General features: G+C 44.8%; 1 pseudogene; it reads right to left on the bottom strand.

The window, feature by feature from the left end:
* Positions 1–730: 730 nt before the first annotated feature.
* Positions 731–1752, bottom strand: LOC8036552 (annotated as a pseudogene).
* Positions 1753–19335: the final 17583 nt, after the last annotated feature.

Genomic DNA, 19335 nt, shown 5'->3' with positions numbered 1-19335 from the left:
AGAAAACGAAGAAAACAGCATCCTTTTTGAGAGCGCAGCTCTTAGGGGCCCGTTTCCAGCCTGAGCGGCGTCGCCGTTGGCGTCGCCGTTGGCGTCGCCGTCGCCGTCGCCGTCGGCGTCGGCGTCGGCGTAACCGCGCCCCTCCCTCTCCTCCTCCTCCCTCTCCTTCTCCCCCTCCTCTTCCCCTCCTCCTCCTCCCCCTTCTCCTCCTCCCCTCCTGCTCCCCCCCCTCTTCCTCCTCCACCTCCCCCTCCTTCTCCTCCTCCTCCCCTCATTGTCCGGCTTGAGCGGCAAGGAGGAAAGCAGTACGAAGGTGGAGGAGGGGGGCAGGAGAGACGAGGAGGCGGAGGCGAGGGGAGGGGAGGAGCTTGAAGGACGAGGAGGTGGTAAAGGAGAGGGAGGGAGAGCAGGAGGGGAGGAGGACTAGCAGGCATGATCACGAGGGAGGAGGAGGAATATACCCTCCACTCCTCCTCCTCAAGAGCTGCGCTCCAATTCGGCGTTACAGGAAGTTGTAAACGGCTTTCACTTTTTTTATCACCACAAATATAATAGCTTAATCACAGTTATTGGGAGCGCGTGGCATTAGGTACTATCGGACCACTCTAACGGACCGGCGTGTAACTTCAATGCAAGCAATGTGCATGAGCTGCAGTTGCATGCCGGGTTGTTGAAGTGCTCTGATAGTAGCTGGTGCTACGTACTCCTATGTCCCAGCTAACTATGTACATTATTGGTAACAAAACAGGATTTGCTTGGTCAAGATTTGACGCACACACGCCCCACGACGTGTTTGGTTGATGTTGCGTGCGACGTGTCGAAGCTTCAACACAACATATCTCCTTATCACTTGCTTGACAAGTGCCACCGTATGCATCGGCTCTTCGTGGACATTCACTTGGTTACGGGAACAGTGCGCGTGTCTTATAAAATGCTCTGTAGGAGAGCACTGTGAGCACAGCTACACTCGTTTGTGCCACTGCCTCCCCAGTGACTGCTCTGGAGAATTTTTCTGTTTCCTGCAGGAGCTGAAGGACTATCTCCGAGGGGTACAGGAGCCACCCCCCCCCCCCCCCCCCCCTTGAGAGTGATAAGGATCTCCCGTCACGCTGTCGTTCAGCAGGATGGGCACCTGAGGGTTTTAGTGAGTTGCCGGCTGACGAAGCCTCCAATGTATTTGGCTACTTCTGAGGAGAACTCGGCCAGGGTAGCCTCACCCAACTCACAGACTATGGCCAGGTGGTCAGCCTCTTCGTCATCTTCGGTGTCAGCGGTGGTGTCGATCGTCCCCTGGTTGACGGTCCTGCTTTCACCCTCAAGGTCTGCAGCTACGTTGGCAGAGGCGGGAGCCTGCACGCCAGCTTGCACCAGCAGCTTCCTGTGGGCATGCCAGAAATGGGCTGCTGACGGGTTGTCATTCCACCCGCCCATTTGCCGCAGGCCGCTGAAGAACATTTCCAGATGGTTCTGGCTTGTTCGGTAGGGGCACAGGTAGCTAAGAAAGTGAAACATGCGGGGAGACAGTTTGTTTGAAAACAAACAAACCTTGCACTCTAAAGCAAATTGAAGAGAGTATCAGCTCTGCTTCTGCATTAGCCTTGCTGTGCCACCGCTTAGCAGCTGGCTTACGAGCCTCTCCTCGCTTTTGAATGTGAAGGCGAATGCTATCACAAACATGCGACTGCCGTACATGACCACAGGTTCACCGTCGGGCAGCTCCAGTTGCACGATGTTCTTGCCAACCCGCTCCATTGTCCGGCTCCTCTTATCGATGTTGGCTGTGTTGAATTGGTGCTTGTAGCTGTGGGCAACAGGGCTCCTCGAATTCAAGAAGTCGAAGCACTTGGATGACACACAAAACCACCATTTTCTGCAAAGTGCTCATGTGGTCGAACCACAGCACAGAACATTGCACAGTACTGAATTAATTTTAGGGCACAAATACCTGAATGTATTTAACCTCTTATTGGTCAATGTCTTCGCTAAACTTGCACGTTCCCTCGCCGTGCTGGAACTCGGGGAGTCCAAGCTTCCTGGCAAAGAACAGGGCCTTGGCGACAGAGGTACTGAGGGTCTGGGCGGCCAGCTTCACCTGAATCTTCTACTTTCAGAAGTCAATGTGCGCCTGGGTCAGCTTCTTGGCAGCGCGAAGACCTTCAGTAGCCTGCACCTTGTGCAGCTGCTCGAGGAGACGCCACTGGACGTGCTGTGAATTAGGAAGCAGCGGTAAAACGAACGCAGGAACAACAATTGAACTATATTACTGGCTAATATTAGTGTGAGGGCACACAAGCATGGTTTTAGTTGGGGTTCATTCACTGCATGCTCTGGACTCTTCCACTCCTGTATCGTTGATTTTTCTTACATTGGTTAAGCCGAGGCAGCAGACATTGCACATTTCAAGAGCTTTTTGTTTTGTATTTTTTTTCCTGTACATGCTACTGTTACACAAACCAGAATGCAGGGCAACTATGACGAAAATAATCTCTGTAGAACGGGAACAAGGGAGACAAAAGACAAACACAAATCTCCAAACACAGCTAAGTTACTGGTGCCCTGCCGAAAAAATCCGCTTGGTCTGGGTATCTAACCTGGGACCCCTCCGTTTCCAGTGGAGCGCTCTACCAACTGAGCTAATCAGAGGATTTTGATTTTGAAAGAGGATTTTGAAATTGTCTGTTCTTGGTGGCAACTCCTACTACGGGCTCGAAGCATTCATAAAACGCCAAAATTACACCCGTGTGACGCTTATTTCCCTACTGAAAATGTAATTTACGACCGGTACACGCCCCTTCCTGAGCGGAAATTTCCGCTGAAAAAGGTCGTCTGCTATTGGAACGGCGGCTCACGGTTGGCTCACGAGCAGTTTCGTCACCCCGCCGTCCGCGCAGCTGGATTATGCGCGGCCCTCCTTTAGCGGAAAGTTTCGCTCAGGAAGGTGTTCCCATTGTAAGTCACATTTTTAGTAGGAAAATAAGCTTCGCACAAGCGTAATTTTAGCGCTTTTTGGATGCTTAGAGCCCATAGAAGGAGTTACCAACAAGAACAGACAATCTCAGGATCATCTTGAGTGCACCTTTAACATTGGCCTCCCATTGTGCCAGAATAGCACTTCCGCATACTAAAAATGCAAAAACAGTTCATATGCTTACCCCGTAGGCGGCTGCGTCAACACCCTCTTATCGCCCCAGGAGGTTTCGAAGTAGCTTGAGGGCGTGGCAAGCGCCAAAGAAAAGTGTACCTCCTCGGTAGGTCGGGTCGGCTGCTCAAATGTGGGCCGGAAGCTCTCATAGTTGGTTTCGTGGATCGGCCACCCCAGCAGCTTGGTCATGGCATTAGCTCCAAGCGTATCGCAAACCACAGCCTTGACATGGAGGCCACACTGTGGCATCACAATGGCATCATCGAGGAGGCTCTTGACGAGCTGCCCTAAAGCTCCGTTGGTGAGGAAGCACCGGATGGGAATCTTTCAGGGTGATGCAAGGCCAGCCGCCATAAAGACCAGAGCCTCTGTTGCCATCATGGGCACCTCGTCAGACTCGTGCGGTCCCACTCCTTGGTCAAGATCAATGCAGCCTACCAGCTTGCCGGATGGGACGTTCAGGCTGACGTCTTTCTTTACAAACATCCCATATAGCATGATGACGCACAGCTTGTCCCGCGCGGAAGAAGTTGTGTGCCTCCTCTGGAGCTCTCCCAGTGCTTCTCGAGTGAACCCAGGCCAGCCCCAACCACCTTCAGCCAGGACCTGAGGGAGCTCACGGAGGGCAGAGGAAACAGTCTGCTTACATGGTCGTATGCTTGTGGAGAGTAATAGTGCAAGGTGGCAGAAAACTGTTTTGCCCTTTCACTATACCTCCTGCTGAACAACTTCCTTGTGTAATTTTTCTCAAATCCCTTGAGAAGCTCCTAAGGTACTTCGCCGAATGCTTCCAATTTGAGTTGGAGCTCGTCTGTGAGCGCATGATGGTCCCTCAGGCGCTCCACCAGGGTTTTGAGGTCTTTGATATTTTTTTTCTCTTTTCTTTACAGAATTGTTTACATTTCGTCGATTTTCTTCTTAACCGACTGTAGCTTCTTTGTCATGCACATCCGATCGTTTTTTGGGGACTCTCGGTCGAAATATGCGTGGTCTGTACAGGACGATGGTCCTGGTGATGTGTCACCGGGGATCCGTCTCGCTGGGCGCTTTGTGGGTGCCTCTGAGGTAGAGATCAAGACGGCACATTGATGGGTACACACTTTTTTATTTTACTAGATGTTGGTTGAAGAATGGAATAAAAAAAAACAGCATTCAAAAACAGGCACCACAAATGTTATACGCTTTTTTTTCGAATTTACCACAATGAAGAGGAAGCATAATTGGACCGGGTACTATAGCAACAAGGGGATGGATAATATTGATTACCTTGTTTTATTAAGACTTGCTTTGTTACAGATATGTAAAAAGACTACCCCCAGTTTTCTATAAGCTGGTGGCTGATTTTTTTAAAAGTTTTAGTAAGTTGTTAATGAAAAGGTGATTATTTTGTGAAATATCTTAGAGAATCCCAAAATTTACAAAAATATATTTTACGTATTTTTTTTTCTTCGCGTATTTTTATTTTATTTTTCTTCACATTTGTACACTTTTACAAAAAACAATCAATTTGATGCCCATAAACATTGTATAAGCACTCTAAAGTGCCTGTTCAATACTAGGTTAGACTTAGAACCAATTTTATTTTTTACAGATTTGGACGTGGTTCAACTACTCTACTCAAACTACTGTAGTTTAACTACTTTTCCGAGTAACTTGGTAACTTTCAATTACAACTTTATTTGGGTAATTAGTAGTTTAATTTAACTACATTTTTCAGGTAACTTCTACTCAAATTACTAACTACTTTCAAAATATAGTACTGATTTTGATCAGCACGAAAGTTTGAGCGCAGAAATAAGTAAGTCGCCGACAGATGAAGTGGCATTCTCAAACAAGGGGCCCCCTCACATTCAGTTCCCACGCATTTATACTCGGCAGCCGTAGAAACTGCATCACAGGCGTCCTTGGGCAAAGGTGGCGACGAGCAGCCAAAGCATAACACCGGCGCGCACGAACGCAGGCAGAGTCTTGGTCGGATATTGACCTAATCGGGTTATGTACGCAGGCGCCGCGCCTCCAGTTGCAACCGCGAAAGTCGGGACACTCCGAGGATCGTTGTATTCATGCTGTCTGCCTTTGGTGAGTTCTGCCTCAAGCGGTTTGGGGGTTCCATGCGAGGAATCACTGGAATGACCTCGCAGCTGGGCGCCTGTTCCCATGGCCGCCTCGTCGTCAGCACATACTCCCTTGCAAAGCCGGACTCCCCCGCGCACAAACGCAGACACAGATAATCCGTTCATGGCAGCACGTTCTCGCTTCCAGCTGCAACTGTACGGGCGACGATGCATGTTCACGTAATTCTTCGCGTCCTTCGAACCTTCCTCGCCAGGGGGCCTCCTCTTTGTTAAAAATGATTCACTTTTCAGGTTTGGCAGGCACTTCAAGATACCGTAGTCGCCGGCGAAAAGTGCGAGTCGCCCTTCGAGGATCCTTTTGTTGGACCCCGCGTCAGCGGCGAAGTACACTTCGTTTCATATTTTGTTAAACCAAAACATTTTTTTTTCAACAACGTAGCATTAGCACTGTAACGAGACGCGCAGTCGTCAGGATGATCTCATCGTCGTGGTGCGAGATTTGAACCCATGACATCAGGTGCACTCGCTCAGCGTACTCTCTGATCGTCGGGGGAATAAAGAGGGGCCAGTCATAACAATCTCAACTTGCCGAAAGAAAGGAAAAAGAAAATGGTTTGTTATAAAAGACCCTTTATCCGAGGGTAACCTCACATATTTCGTCATCGACACCAAAGGTGCCAGCACTCGCTTACCCGACCCTGCACAGCCTGTTTCTCAAATTCAACGCTGCCGTTCCATCCAGCGCGTCGGTAAAACGCCTTTTTAGCTTGGCTGGGGACGCCTTTAGAAGAAAAAGGGGAAAACTCTCCTATCAAGAACTTTGAGAGTCCATTGCTTCTACGAGCGAATAATCTATTTTGGTGAAAACGCAAGCCATATAATGACTTTATTTATTTTAGGCTCGGCGTTTTTTTTTTTTCATGGATCAAAACAGCTGTTCATTTTGCTACCACAAAAATATAAAACAGTAACTTGGAAAGTAACTTCAAAATAACTCGCTACTTTTTACAGTAGTTAGTAGTTTAATCAATTACTATTACAAATGAGTAATTTCTACTCTACTTCAATTACTTTTGGCGTCGATACTCAGTAACTTAACTTAACTACCTTTATTGAGTAACTTGCACATGTCTGATTTTTAACCTACATTTTTTTCAAACAGTGATGAACAAAAATGTTGTTGTTTCAATAAACAATGGTGCTGTTCCCATCTCTATGCGCATATTGTGTATGTGCTACCTCGCATGCTAAGCGTAGCTCTTGGCCTAAATACTAAAATAAATATTCTCCATAGATGTAGGGACCCCAGAAATATCTCCAAAACGGAACAGGTACAAATAGGCCTTGTCATGCACATGAACAGGGGTTTATCCATAATTCTCACCCTGTGGGGGTGTCACAATTTTTTTGCGGCATTGTAGGTGGTGCGGGGAAGGGGGTACCGCTTCATATGCATTTTGCGCAGAACTTTCTGGGATAGTGTCGGTTTCAACCTGGGGGTGTTGTGGAGTGTGTATAAATCGCTGCACATGGACAAGTGGTTGGACGTTTTAGAGACCTGCTGGTCACATTTTTAAAAGTTTTATAGCACTTTGGGCATCTATGGTTGATGAAATTATGTAGGCATATATTTAAATGTTTAGATACTAGTAGGACGAATTTGACCATTTTTTTATCATTTTCATGTACATGACCAGGTCACTCTAATAGATTTCCACACACGTTGCATGAAAATCTACTGAGGTGATTCGGTCCTATTTTCGTGTTCTTTTTTTATGCGCACAATCGTTTTGTGCTTTTCTTGTGTTAGATGGTTTAGGATATTCAATTATTTTCACTTCGAACATCTTAATCTGTAAGGTATGGTGCCCTTGTACTACAGAACACTAATACCCATGTCAGACGGCGTTCTAAAAATCCTTTTCACTAGGCTTCTTTATAAAATCGGCAAACCAGCGCACGCCGTAGGGCACGTGCGCACTCAGCATCGCGAGCAGATCGGCCGATTTTATAAAGGAGCTTAGTTAAAAGGATCTTTAAAACGCCGTGTGACACGGGTGTAATGCAAACCTTTTTTCCCATAATGCAGTGAGTTCCATGATCGATGTACTTTTTCCTTATAGTAACATTTCATTTTGTGCTCTACAAGACTGTATCGCATCTTCTCTTTTTGTCTGCAGGATGTTGAAGGTTTGTCTAGGAGAGTGTAACAGCTTAAAAAAAAAAAGGAGGACAATGAAAGAAACAGACACTACAGGATAACAGCTGTTGTCCTGTAATAGTGTCTGTTCCTTTTATCGTCGTCGTTTTGTGAAGCTGCTATACCCACCATGTCAAACCTTTACCAGCTCGCCCAGCTCACCTTGATACTATTGAAAGTCCACTCCCCGATGACGTTTACAGCTTTTTTGTAGCCATGACAAGAGAGGTTTACATTTGTTTTATGGTCATAACATTTCGGAAAGGCTTGTCGGCATGTTGATAACACATATGTGGTATGTGTTTTTTTATTTAGTTTTAAATTTTATATTATATCACATGCTTTCTTGTTTTTGTCTTTTTTGTTGAGCCAATTGTGAACACAGTAAACATAATAATAAAGATTTGCATTCGGTATACTGGTATTTTGTTACCTTACGCTTACGCTGACACACGATGCTGAGGCTGCAGATATGGTGGGTACCGCATCTTCCTTGAGCCTGCTTGGCTCGTACAACCCTTTTTTGAAGTAGTGCAGCTCGAGGTATTTCGAGCAAATTACGTGCTGCGCTGCTGGAGCAAGGTTGGCCCGACACACAAGGAGCCACTTCTGCAGAAGGCTGTCATTTTTTCAAGAAAATTTGAAATATCAAATGAGGAGCTTTGATGCAAACCATATACGCGAGCGCGCGGTAAGATTTGTTAATTTTTCCTATTCAATGAATATGTCGCATAATATTCGATCACTACTTACGTGTGAAATGACAATCCCGACGTCTTCACTTCGCAGTTCGTGCACCCCAATGCTTCGCATAATCTGTTCCCATTTTTTTCTCTTGTGATTTACTACACTTTTTTGACTCAGGTTCAATCGCCCGCGGGAATAGTAGATAGCAGACGACAACCAGGCCAGTGTTATTTCCTTCATTTCTTCGTACTGGACGTTTGCGCGTGGTTATTAACGAGAAAATTAGAAACGGTACTTAAGGCAACACCGGATATTACTCTAAAGAAATATTTTATATAAGAAACAGCAGCCACCCTGCGCTTGGTGCGTCCTGCTATCGTCAAAAATTACGATCAAGAAAACGAAACTATATTATCTATGCATAACCAGACGGAAGAAGACAAAAGTAATTTATTTTAGAGCAACAACACTCGGCTACTGTTTTATTGTGTTTATTCATGCACAGTTTGTTACTAATCTAGTATGCATGCTCTTTGTACCATAAATCCATGCTTCGTTCTTGTCGTCTGCTTTTATTTTTTTATTTCGCATATATTACCACCCTTTCGGTGTTTTGTCAAACTGAATTACTCTGTATGCTTCATAGCAGGGTAATTCCACGTCAAATGTCCCAGACGTTAAGCTCGAATTCATGGCCTTTTGCCGCAATGTCCGTAGCCCCGCCCTGAAATAGTTTTGATAAAAAAAATGTCTTGATGACGTGAGCGCGGTTTTAACTTTTAAAAGCAGCGTGAAACTGAGCATCACTCAATATTTCGTTAAAAAATCAGCTTTTTTTTTTTGTGAAACACCCCCAATACTTTTTCTTAAATTTGCACGGCTTTCCACTTACAATGTGGTTGGGCTTTAGCAGTTTTGTTTGTTGCGGACGAGGACACGGGGAGTTCGGAGCGGGAGACAGACGAAAGAGCCGGTGCCGAGCAAGGCCTCCAACAGAAGACCCGGACCACACTGCAGCCTTGGCCCTCCTCCTCAAAATGGCTTTTTGCCATTTAAAGAGCCGTCAATTCCATCTTGAGGTGGTCCAAAGAAAAATACAGAACATGGTTACCTTTACAGAAGAGCTTACTGCCTTTTGTTCTTGAAAGATTCGTTAAATAATTTCGTTAAAAAAAAAACATTTTGAAGTAGAGCTCTCGCGCAGCAACGACGTTTCTTGCGCCTCTTCTCTGCAAAGCACGGCGCCGTCAAGCCCGGCAAAGCGTGCGACGGTGTTGTTGAAACTTATTGTATGAAAGCGGGCATCCCCACAAGGAGGAAGAAGAAGCGGGAGCTCGAGAATAGAATGAACGAGATGGATCGAGGCCTGGCCATGAGCGGACGATGCCGGACATTTAATGTAAATATTTGTATATAAATGCTGTTGTTGGCTTCATCTACTAACGACTAGTCAGCCGTTCTTTCAACATGGTGCCGAAACCCGGGAGAGGGCTTAACAAAACGGTGAGAACCTGACTGGACCCATCAACGGAAGGTCACAACAGCCAACCTATAGCAACGATCGACCGGCAAGATGAGCAAGATTTTAGCCAATGCAACGGACGCCCAAGACAATATCACCCTCAACGATGTCGACATCGAGCACCTTCTGCAACAAAGATCTGCGTTACGCAACAAGGTAACGACACTCTTTGATTTTCTGGAGAAAGCAATGCCAGAAACAACGACAGCCGGACACTTTAACGAAATCATCGAGATGCTAACAAACTATGAATCTCAACTTAAGTACCTGGATGATGCTATCGAACCATTCATACCCACTGAAGAACTTGAAGAATACACTCACGTCATAGAACAAAACGACTCCATCGTAGGACATCTATCAATGCTGAAGATTAAAGCACAACTAGTCAATCAGCAGGTGACGAAACTGGAAAAAGTAGAGAGAGAAAAGCCACAATTATCTAAACAACGTAATATATTAGATATGAGTTCCATCAGACCACATCTCGTGAGACAAACTCAGCCTTACAGCAACAATTATGAACTCGGAACTGTCACCGGTGTGACAACAGACTACGCTGACGACCGTCTAGTCACAGAACATAAATCAGAGCAGCAGACGAAGGACAGATGCGCATCAACTGGAAAGACAAAGGTGACCAATACGCTACTGGACGACAACCCCGTACAGGCGACTTCATCGAAGAACATAGTCTACATGCTAACTGGCGAAGAAGTCATGTCTGGTTTCAAGAAAGAGTATGAAGCCGGCACTCACAGAAGTCCTCACATTCAAAACGAAGGCGAGTTGAAAACAAAGAAGAATAGAGTCAGAAAAGCACAAAAAGATAGGAAGGAACGGAACCGTGCCAAAGCAACTAAACAAATAAATGGAACCTTCTTGAAAAGGAATGTCAAACGACCTCCTCAACGAAACAAGCAATTTAAGAAACAAGGGAGACTATACAAGCAACGAAGCACAAAACAAAGAATCGGCATACATCAGCGCCTAACGAGAGCTATAAAGGAGATTAGGAAAAGAGCGTATCGTACACTTCGCGCCTTGTCCCGTTCCCGTGGTTTTAATACAGGTGGTTGTACGATCGACTTCCAAATTCAATGGAATGAAGGATGGAAGACTAAATCGCTCGCTCACACAAGGCGAGACAACGCCCCTGGATTCTATGCAAATGACAGACATGACGTGACACAGAACGACGTAAACGGCAATGATAAAATAATCGCCAGGCTACCAACGCGACCTTCCGGGAAGCATGGACGTCCAGAGAAGGTCATAATTATCTTTCTGCCAACTTTCAATTTTAATGCAACGGCACATCAGCTATTTCTTCTTCTTGCGGGGGGGAGTGTGTTGAAACTTATTGTATGGAAGCGGGCATCCCGACAAGGAGGAAGAAGAAGCGGGAGCTCGAGAATAGAATGAACGAGATGGATCGAGGCCTGGCCATGAGCGGACGATGCGCGGACATTTAATGTAAATATTTGTATATAAATGCTGTTGTTGGCTTTATCTACTAACGACTAGTCAGCCGTTCATTCAACAGGTGTGACGGTGTGCCCACGCAGGTAGACGGCAGGACCTCGAGTTGTCCGGTACTTCTTGGTAAGAAGACGCTTTTTTTCTCCTCTTGTTGCTTTACAACTATTCCTATTTCGACTGCTTTGCGCGGCGGTGTCCTCCTGTGATCTTCCACTGCCTTGATATAAGCAGATGCTTAGCGCTGCCGGGTCAGAGCATCCAGGAGTAAGCTAGCTGTCTCTTACGTACACATTGCAATCACTCTCTCTTGTCAACGTCAGGACAGATGTAAACATCAACACAAAAGCCCCGTGAGCGGGCAATCTCAAACGACCAGACGATGAGGTGTTAACGAATGCGCGCCGTCGGAGGCTCACGCCTCGTTTGTGTTTAAATCGGCTTGGGAACAACAAATTCTAGCGTCACTGAGTAGGACGTAAGTTCAGCCCGTAGCTTAGATGGTGACGCAGGCTTTAAGTGATGGTAACTTCGTGTCCCTTTAACGGTGACCGCTGAGTTGAATCTTGAAGTGAATTGGGCTGTTTTTTTTTTTTTTTTTTTTTTTTTAACAATTTCTTTTGGCACCCAAAGTATCGTTTTACCCACGATGTTATATTTGGCCCAAGTAAACAGCTGCTGGGGTGTCATCATTTGGTTCTCGAAGGGTCTCTAAAGATTAGCCTTTGCTACCAGACTCTACACTATACCCCCGACTCCGTCACAAGCACTCTTCCCGTAAGACGTTGCAAAAAAAAAAAAAAATCCATTCAGCGGAAATGACAAAATCATTTTCGTGTTAACTAAAGTTTCAATTTTTTTTTTTTTTTTTTTTTTGCGGAATGTTTCGTATTGGTATTTAAATTACTTTACTCTGAAATACAGAAACTGTCAGCGTGTCATGTTCTAGGCAGTCAGAAATGAAACTGAACGATTTTACAGAAATCACTTGGGCGGTGGTTTCTTGTTTACGAAAGTAAATAACAACGGGGTGTACTGAGGCCTCAGTATTCACCTAGTGATCGGATTGCGGGGCGTCTTGCATGATAAAACTATAATTTTCAGCGAAGTCCATGAGTACTATTGCTTTGTGTTTTCCTATGTTTGCTTTGCGCTCCTGCAAGTATCGTGTCTGTTGTTTGCTCACAAAGTGGTGAGCCTTCAATGCCTTCAGCATATCTAAGGATTTTTCGCGGAACTCGTCTGGTGTCAGAACAATGGTTTCCAGTTGGCAACGCACCCCGCTAACCCAGCGTTGCACATGGATGTAATCCGTTTCCTCCGTGTCAAGAAGTGGAGTGCTGCGGAGCAAAGTATCTGCAGAATCTGTACTTGGGCATTTGGCACACCTGCAAAGCATGCACTCTTCATTGCGTAGATCACATACTGTAGTGGCTAGAAGTTCTTTGGTGGCTTCCTTCAAACCTGTAGCATAAAGCATGAGCTTCAAAGTTGGGTGTTTTATTCACACGCAAACTATGTGAGTGCTGCTCCCTCCTGCTAGGACACAATGTGAAGGCTGCAGATTTGCGAATGTTGAAAAGCCGTACCTGGGATAGCAGTTCTTTTTCCATTTCTCGCACGTTTCTTTTAAGTTGAGCAGAAACAGACGCTTTTGGCGACCACTTAGCACGTCCTTTTTCCCGGTAGGCAGTACGAGACAGCGTCGTCCTGATAGATCTACACGACGGAGGCCTTGACTTCTTCGCTGACCTGGCGAGTCTTCTTTTTGATACGGTGTTCAATATTCCTGATTCTGGCCTGGTCTTTAAGGATTAACACGCTTGTCGTTTCGAGGCCCCGAAAAAGTTCAGAATCTTTTCGCGAGACCAAGAGGGTGGAGCCAATCTTAGAAGTTGTAACTTTTTTTTTAGATTTTTCTCCAGTTCAAAAATTGTTTTTCACATCTTGCATAAGTCACACGTAGTCACTCAAAACAAAATCTTCATCCTGGTCCGGCTGAGAAGGTGGCTTCTGCTGTAGGCCTTAAGGTGTGTAAATTCTTTTTTCGGCAGTAATTTTAAGTTTTCGAACCTTCTTTTGCGAGTATGTCTCGCGGCTTGTTAGCCCTCGTTTTCTTTGGAGAGGGCTCTCTCATACGGCTGTGAGGTCCTCGTTGACGCTCTCAAGTGCTAACTCGGGGTTATCATGCTCAGAAGGGACATCACGAGCCAAAAGTGGCGGTGGTGCATCAAAGGTGCAGCTCATTTCAATTCGAAACAATGTCGCCAGCATGTCTGACAAAGTCAGTTGCCAGGAATAAGGCTTAAATTGGGGTCCGCATCTGCCAAGGTTATTGTAATAACAGCTGATCCACCGCAGTTTTTGACATGTTCATAGAAAGGGTTAGAACACCACTTGAAAGCAATCAGTGATGTATACTTTTTAAGGTGGACTTGATAGTGATGTGCAGATACTGCACTGATGTCACCTTGTGGGTGCCCTGAACGAAAAACGAACGGAGCCGCCGATCCGTGTATGTCAGGTCTTGAGCGCCGATGAGGGACCGCGTCTTGGTCTGTGTGGTCTTGTGGCAACCACTTGCACCAAGGGAGCACGGAGGAAGTTCAACTTCTGCAAACAAAACAGAATTTTGGATGGAACGTGGAACATGGTTACTCTTTCATTTATGTGAACCATATTTGTGTGCTGCGCATAAATGAAATGTCGGGCACATATGCGTCTTACCTGCAGGAGCTAGCCCGGCATACAGAACGACATTCGGCTTTGAACTTTTATAACGCTAATTCGTTTTTGACAGGCATAAGGCGAACATTGTGTATTTAATATAAGCCAACGCACTCATACCTACAGCTTGGATTTATACAGGTCTAACGTAGCATACACTGCGAGTACGACAAACGGCCAGCTTTAAAAAAAATTGATCGTCTAGTTGGTTTGCGAACGACATAAATTGAACGTCCTCAGCTAGACAGAGATTGTAACAGGGTACACACGAGTAAACACGACACAACTATCCTTACGGTGTAAAAAATAAAGTCAGCTTTCCTATGTACACTGATCAGCATCCACAGGAACCGTAGATAAGCTTGTTTTTCCAGAGGGACAAGCTTCATCCATCGTTACGCCACCACACATCTTACTCTGACGAAAAATTCAGTTCTTTCTTCAACAGATTTCCGATCTCAACTGGTCGTTCAAACCCCAACTTTTCGTATGTCTGTCTTTTCTTAGCTTACTAGCGCAGAAGCGGGTTCCTCAAAAGGCGAGGAATGAGTCTCGAGATCCAGTGTCAATAGTGCGGACACGTGCCTTTGTTTATTCATTATTTCCGATGGGTCAGGTAAAGATTCACGCAATGAAAATATGAACCAAAAACAACTCTAGAAGCGCAAACTCTTGGCTTGAGAAGGTGCTTCTTGCGTCAGAGCTAACACACTGAATCAGCGCGTTTCAATGCTTTGATCTCGCGCATGTAGCCTTCACTGTACTCTAAGCAAGCGCGAGCCGGATCATAGTTCCGTATTTCACCGCACTATCCGTGACAGCTAGATTTCGCGGCGATATTATGCATTTCCCCTTGAGGACAAGTCCACGTCAGTTGATGCCGCCCGTCCTTTAGGCACCGCGTTTTGGAGTGTGGGGAGCCGCTCTCGGGTACAAAGGGCACAACGGGCCTGCTATGCCTACGCACTGGCGGCACCTCCGATTATTGCAGGATACCCGCCGTTTCTTCCCTTGCAGCCGGAAGGACAGACAAGGGGAAGCGGCAGCACACTCCGTTCTTTCTTCGGACCTAATCGTGTCAGCTATTGTTGCAGGTGGCGCGACAAATGTGCCTCGTGCGCGTACACGATTAGCTCTCTATCCCCCCCCCCCCCCCTTTCACCTACGACGCCTACAACACCAGGTGTCGGGCTGTGCGGCGAAGAGGCGGTAAGAAGCGACGCCGGGTTGTGGTGCGGGATGTACCTACAGAGCAGCCAGTAAAAAAGTTCTATTAGGTCCCGAGAGCAATTCAATATTTTTAATAAAATAACAAATATGTTAAAATCTTAAAGGAATTGTGTATTTTAGACACTTTTTAAATGAAACAAAACTGCACAAGCCCAACCACATTGTAAGTCGAAAGTCGTGCAAATTTAAGAAAAAAGTACTCTTGAGTGTTTTATAAAAAAAAGTAGATTTTTCGGCAATTGAGTGATTCCTAGTTTAATGCTGAAAAATATTTCAGTGCAGGGCTACAAACATTGCGGCAAAAAGCCGCGAATTTTTTTTTTTTTTTTTGAAATTGGAATTTTGGGACGTTTGACATGGAATGGCCCATCATTGACTATATGCGTAAATATGTGGCCTATAATAGAAGTCTGCAACGTCAACACGCATTCTAAATGTGTAATGGGATCTTTTAGCACAGTGGTTCGTCGCCATGTATTCCAAAGAAAAATGCTCTAACTGACATATATCTTTGTACATCCAATTGTAAAACGTTCCACACTTTTCATTCTTTCGAAACACTAAGCAATATTTTCTCTTATAATAGAGCGCGAAGGGAAGACGCATTTGCGTTTACCCATAGGAATGCATTACCGGAACTCAAATTTAGACTTGTTGCTGTCAGCTTCAAAATGCAACACCAAACTAGCGCCATCTGAACCTCTAGCGTTTATTGTCAATAACTCTATGGTTGAATCTAGCCGATTTCAGGCGTCCAAAGGTGTGTTGTTCCGTTCCTCAGCACTACGCGGAAAGATAAAAGCGTAGAATACAGTACAGAAATATAAACGCGCAGCGAAGATGGCGTAAGTAGCGCGAGGCCCAGGCAGGTGAGCTTGTACCATAGAGTTATTATAATTTACGCTAGAGGTTCAACTGTCACTAGTGTCTATGCGACTTCCGGGAGGCAAATCGAAACAGACAGCAACCAGTCTAACTTTGCTGTGCTCCTGTGCATGCCTATTGGAAAACGCGGGTGCATTTTGTATCTTAGCCGAAAAATAACATGGATCACATTTGCCATTTTGGTCCTAGCGAATAGTATGTACCTTAATTATCATTTTAAAAGTAGAATTGTTTTAGTTACAGTACTTTTTTACCAGTAAATGATGTTAAGGTGCAACCCCACCCTTGGTTAGTGCGATTCTAAACCAACAGATGGTGGTGGGTCGCCTTCCAGGCCTGTACATCAATGCGAGAAATCATGTGTGGTGGCGCTTCGATACAGTGGGGTATTTTTTTTTTATATCCTGAAGTTGACATCCTTGGTCCTTCGCTTGTTTTTCTCTGCGCGCGCTTTCTTTGGAACGCGCACGACTGCGCCAGTTCTCGTGCGAGGGGGCCAGTTGCCTACGCTCCGACCTCACGTCTCAAGGTAATGTGGTCAGAACAAAACTCGAACATCGTCCTGAGCCAAACGGCGAGATATATGCACAACAAAACAACTGACGCGTTGAAAAATATAAAATTGCCTGTGCGCCGCGAGCGCCCCACGGAGATTTCGGAGGCCAATTACACATATTTCAATGTGATCAGATTTATATGACGGGCCGGCCCTTTTGTTAAACATGTGTTTGGTTCTTTGTGGATTTCCAGGAAAACGTGATGACGTGATAGACTTGGGTTTCCAAAATTCTAGCTTGAGGAATTAACTACTTCTAAAATGAAAACAAATCAACTATTTTTTTGGCCGGTCAGGTGCCCAATTTAGGTCGCTGGGTGTTTATTTTGACCAAAACCAAGCGACTGAAAAACACAAAAATGACACTAAGTTTTAGATATTCAGTTTGGCAAACCCAAAGTAGGACTGGTGAGGGAGTCATAATAAAAAATGCAAAGTTTAAAAATTTGCTTTCAGTAATAAATTATAAGCATCAATTTTAATGCGAGTTCTGTGATAAATTCAGAGACTGGCCTGGCAAACATTTTTCGTCTGTGGATAGCTTGTGTACAAATTTTAAGCAATGTACCAGTCTTAATTTGGTGATTTATGCGTGCAAGTAGTGATGTGAAAACATAAAAAATGTGCAAACGGGTAGAGTTTGACTGTGTATAAAATATATGGTGCAAGCACTCACATGCTATGCTGATTATCGCTGAAACAGCGCTACATTTTGCAGTAGCGTTGACCGTATCAAAAGTTAAGGGTGCCTCCAAAGCTAAAGTTTGTACACATACCGTATTTTCCGGACTATAGTCCGCACCCGGTGTATAGTCCGCAGAGGCAAATTTGGGGTCAAAAATGAAAGTTTTTGCTTAGATAGTCCGCACCCGCTGCATAGTCTGCACCCAGTGCATAGTCCGCACCTGGGGCGTAGTCGACACGAAATTCTTCTCATACGCGGCACACCTTGACATATGTATGTTTTCTTAGCTCACCAAAAAAAGCCTATAATATACATAAATTATCAATAACATACTCTTTTATTCACAAAATCCGTCCCGTCTCGTCATGATGAACGATATTGAAAAACATAATTCCTGCATAGTCCGCACGCGTAGATAGTCCGCACAGCCAGAAATTTCAACTTTTAAACATGTATAGTACGCGGACTATAGCCCGGAAAATACGGTATACTGTTCATGCCGTTAGGCTTGAATGTTCATACTTCTTTTAATACTCTAAGATGTGGTGTAACTTGCCTTCTGATTGCTTACAACAGGAAAAAGGAAACATTCTAACTCTGAGTTGATAGAAAAACTTCCCCTGCTAACAGCAACGAATCATCTCGGCGCCGATTATGAGTATTCACTGCATGCCAACGGTTGCGTGCTTAGAACTAGTTTTTCCCACGTGATTTCATACAATCGCAATTGTTCTTGACAAACAACATTGTCAACATTGCTTACTCACGCAAGTGGCCACATGTGAAGTTTAGAATATTTTGCACTGGTTGTGGCACACGTAAAAAATACCATAGGCTTTTGTTTTTATTATTTGCGAAATAGAATGCTCCGGGTTACCTTGGTCTTAATGCACGTGGCACACAAAAGAGCACGAGCTGAATCACAGTGGGAAACGAAACAATAATGAAAAACAAGTCTGTAATCACGTGAAAACTGAGGGCTATGCACATATGCAGAAGGTAAGCTTTGTTTTACTAAATACATTACCAGTGAAGTATTTGGTTTTATCGTACAAGCGAAGCGGAACAAACAAGCGCGATCATGCCGCCCTGAACTACTCTTCTACTGAACAGGCGTACCGTTCAAAGCATGGAGCTCGCTTTTATAGCTTTTGGTGCACGCAATCCTTTTAAAACACAATTATCATCAATTCTATTATTTCATTTTTTTTCTTTTTATTAGGTGCGTCTATGTTGTTGTTTTTGTTTTGTTTTTTGTCTTTCGCGTTCACGTGTTATTTTCTTAGTTATATAATATTTTTCCAGAAGTCCGACAACTGTAGTCTGTCGCATCATAAGTAAGAGCCGCATAATAAAAAATGTAGACGAAAAAAAAAAACGCAAACACGTGAACACACATTAAAAATGCAATGTAACGGTGCATTCAAAATTAGTCGTTAGCTTTCTAGAGAGCAGGAGTTTCGTCGGGCGACATTCTATCCCGTTGTAGAATATAAAAAAGTGCAGTACAACTGTTAGCTCGGGACTTTTAACGTGCATTACGCAGTATGTGTGATACAGGATCGCATGACGGTAGGATGCAGATGGGCGACAGAACCCAGGGTTCCTGCTAAAGCCCCTTGATAAAGGCATTTTTTATAAGTACCGCCAACCTTTGTTGTGGAAACGCGCAAGACATGTGACACAAGCGGATGCTCCGCTGCCATTCCCTTTCAAGGGCCAGTAATTTTAGTGCTGCGCCGCTATTTTCGGACGATATAGCCGCAAACTAAAATCAATCTCACGCAATAAATATTGCTGTAACCCTTTTTTTTTTTTGTCGCGGAAAATTTGTTTTTTGACATGCTTGTCCAAATTAGGCTGTTTAAAAACAAAAATTTTTTTTTTTTTTGCAGTTACCCTTGGTGACATGTTAAAAGTACAGGGGGAGGGAAAGGAAGGCTGGGGAGGAGGAAGCAGATGGATTGCTGGAGAAGAGAGGAGGAAACATCCCCCTATCTCCATCATTCCGCCCACTTCCTTCTCTCCAGCTTTCCTTTCTTTTGCCCTGAACTCTTAAAACCTGTCATCGACTATAGTACGAACGAATTATTCGTGATATTTGCTCTTACAATCGCACGCAGAGAGCAAATGCACTCGCTTTTTCC

Source organism: Ixodes scapularis, unplaced genomic scaffold, assembly GCF_016920785.2.
Source record: "Ixodes scapularis isolate PalLabHiFi unplaced genomic scaffold, ASM1692078v2 PGA_scaffold11__112_contigs__length_91849675, whole genome shotgun sequence".
NCBI lineage: Eukaryota > Metazoa > Arthropoda > Arachnida > Ixodida > Ixodidae > Ixodes > Ixodes scapularis.
Note: the sequence above shows the minus strand (reverse complement) of the source record. Positions and strands in the feature narration are given on the sequence as shown.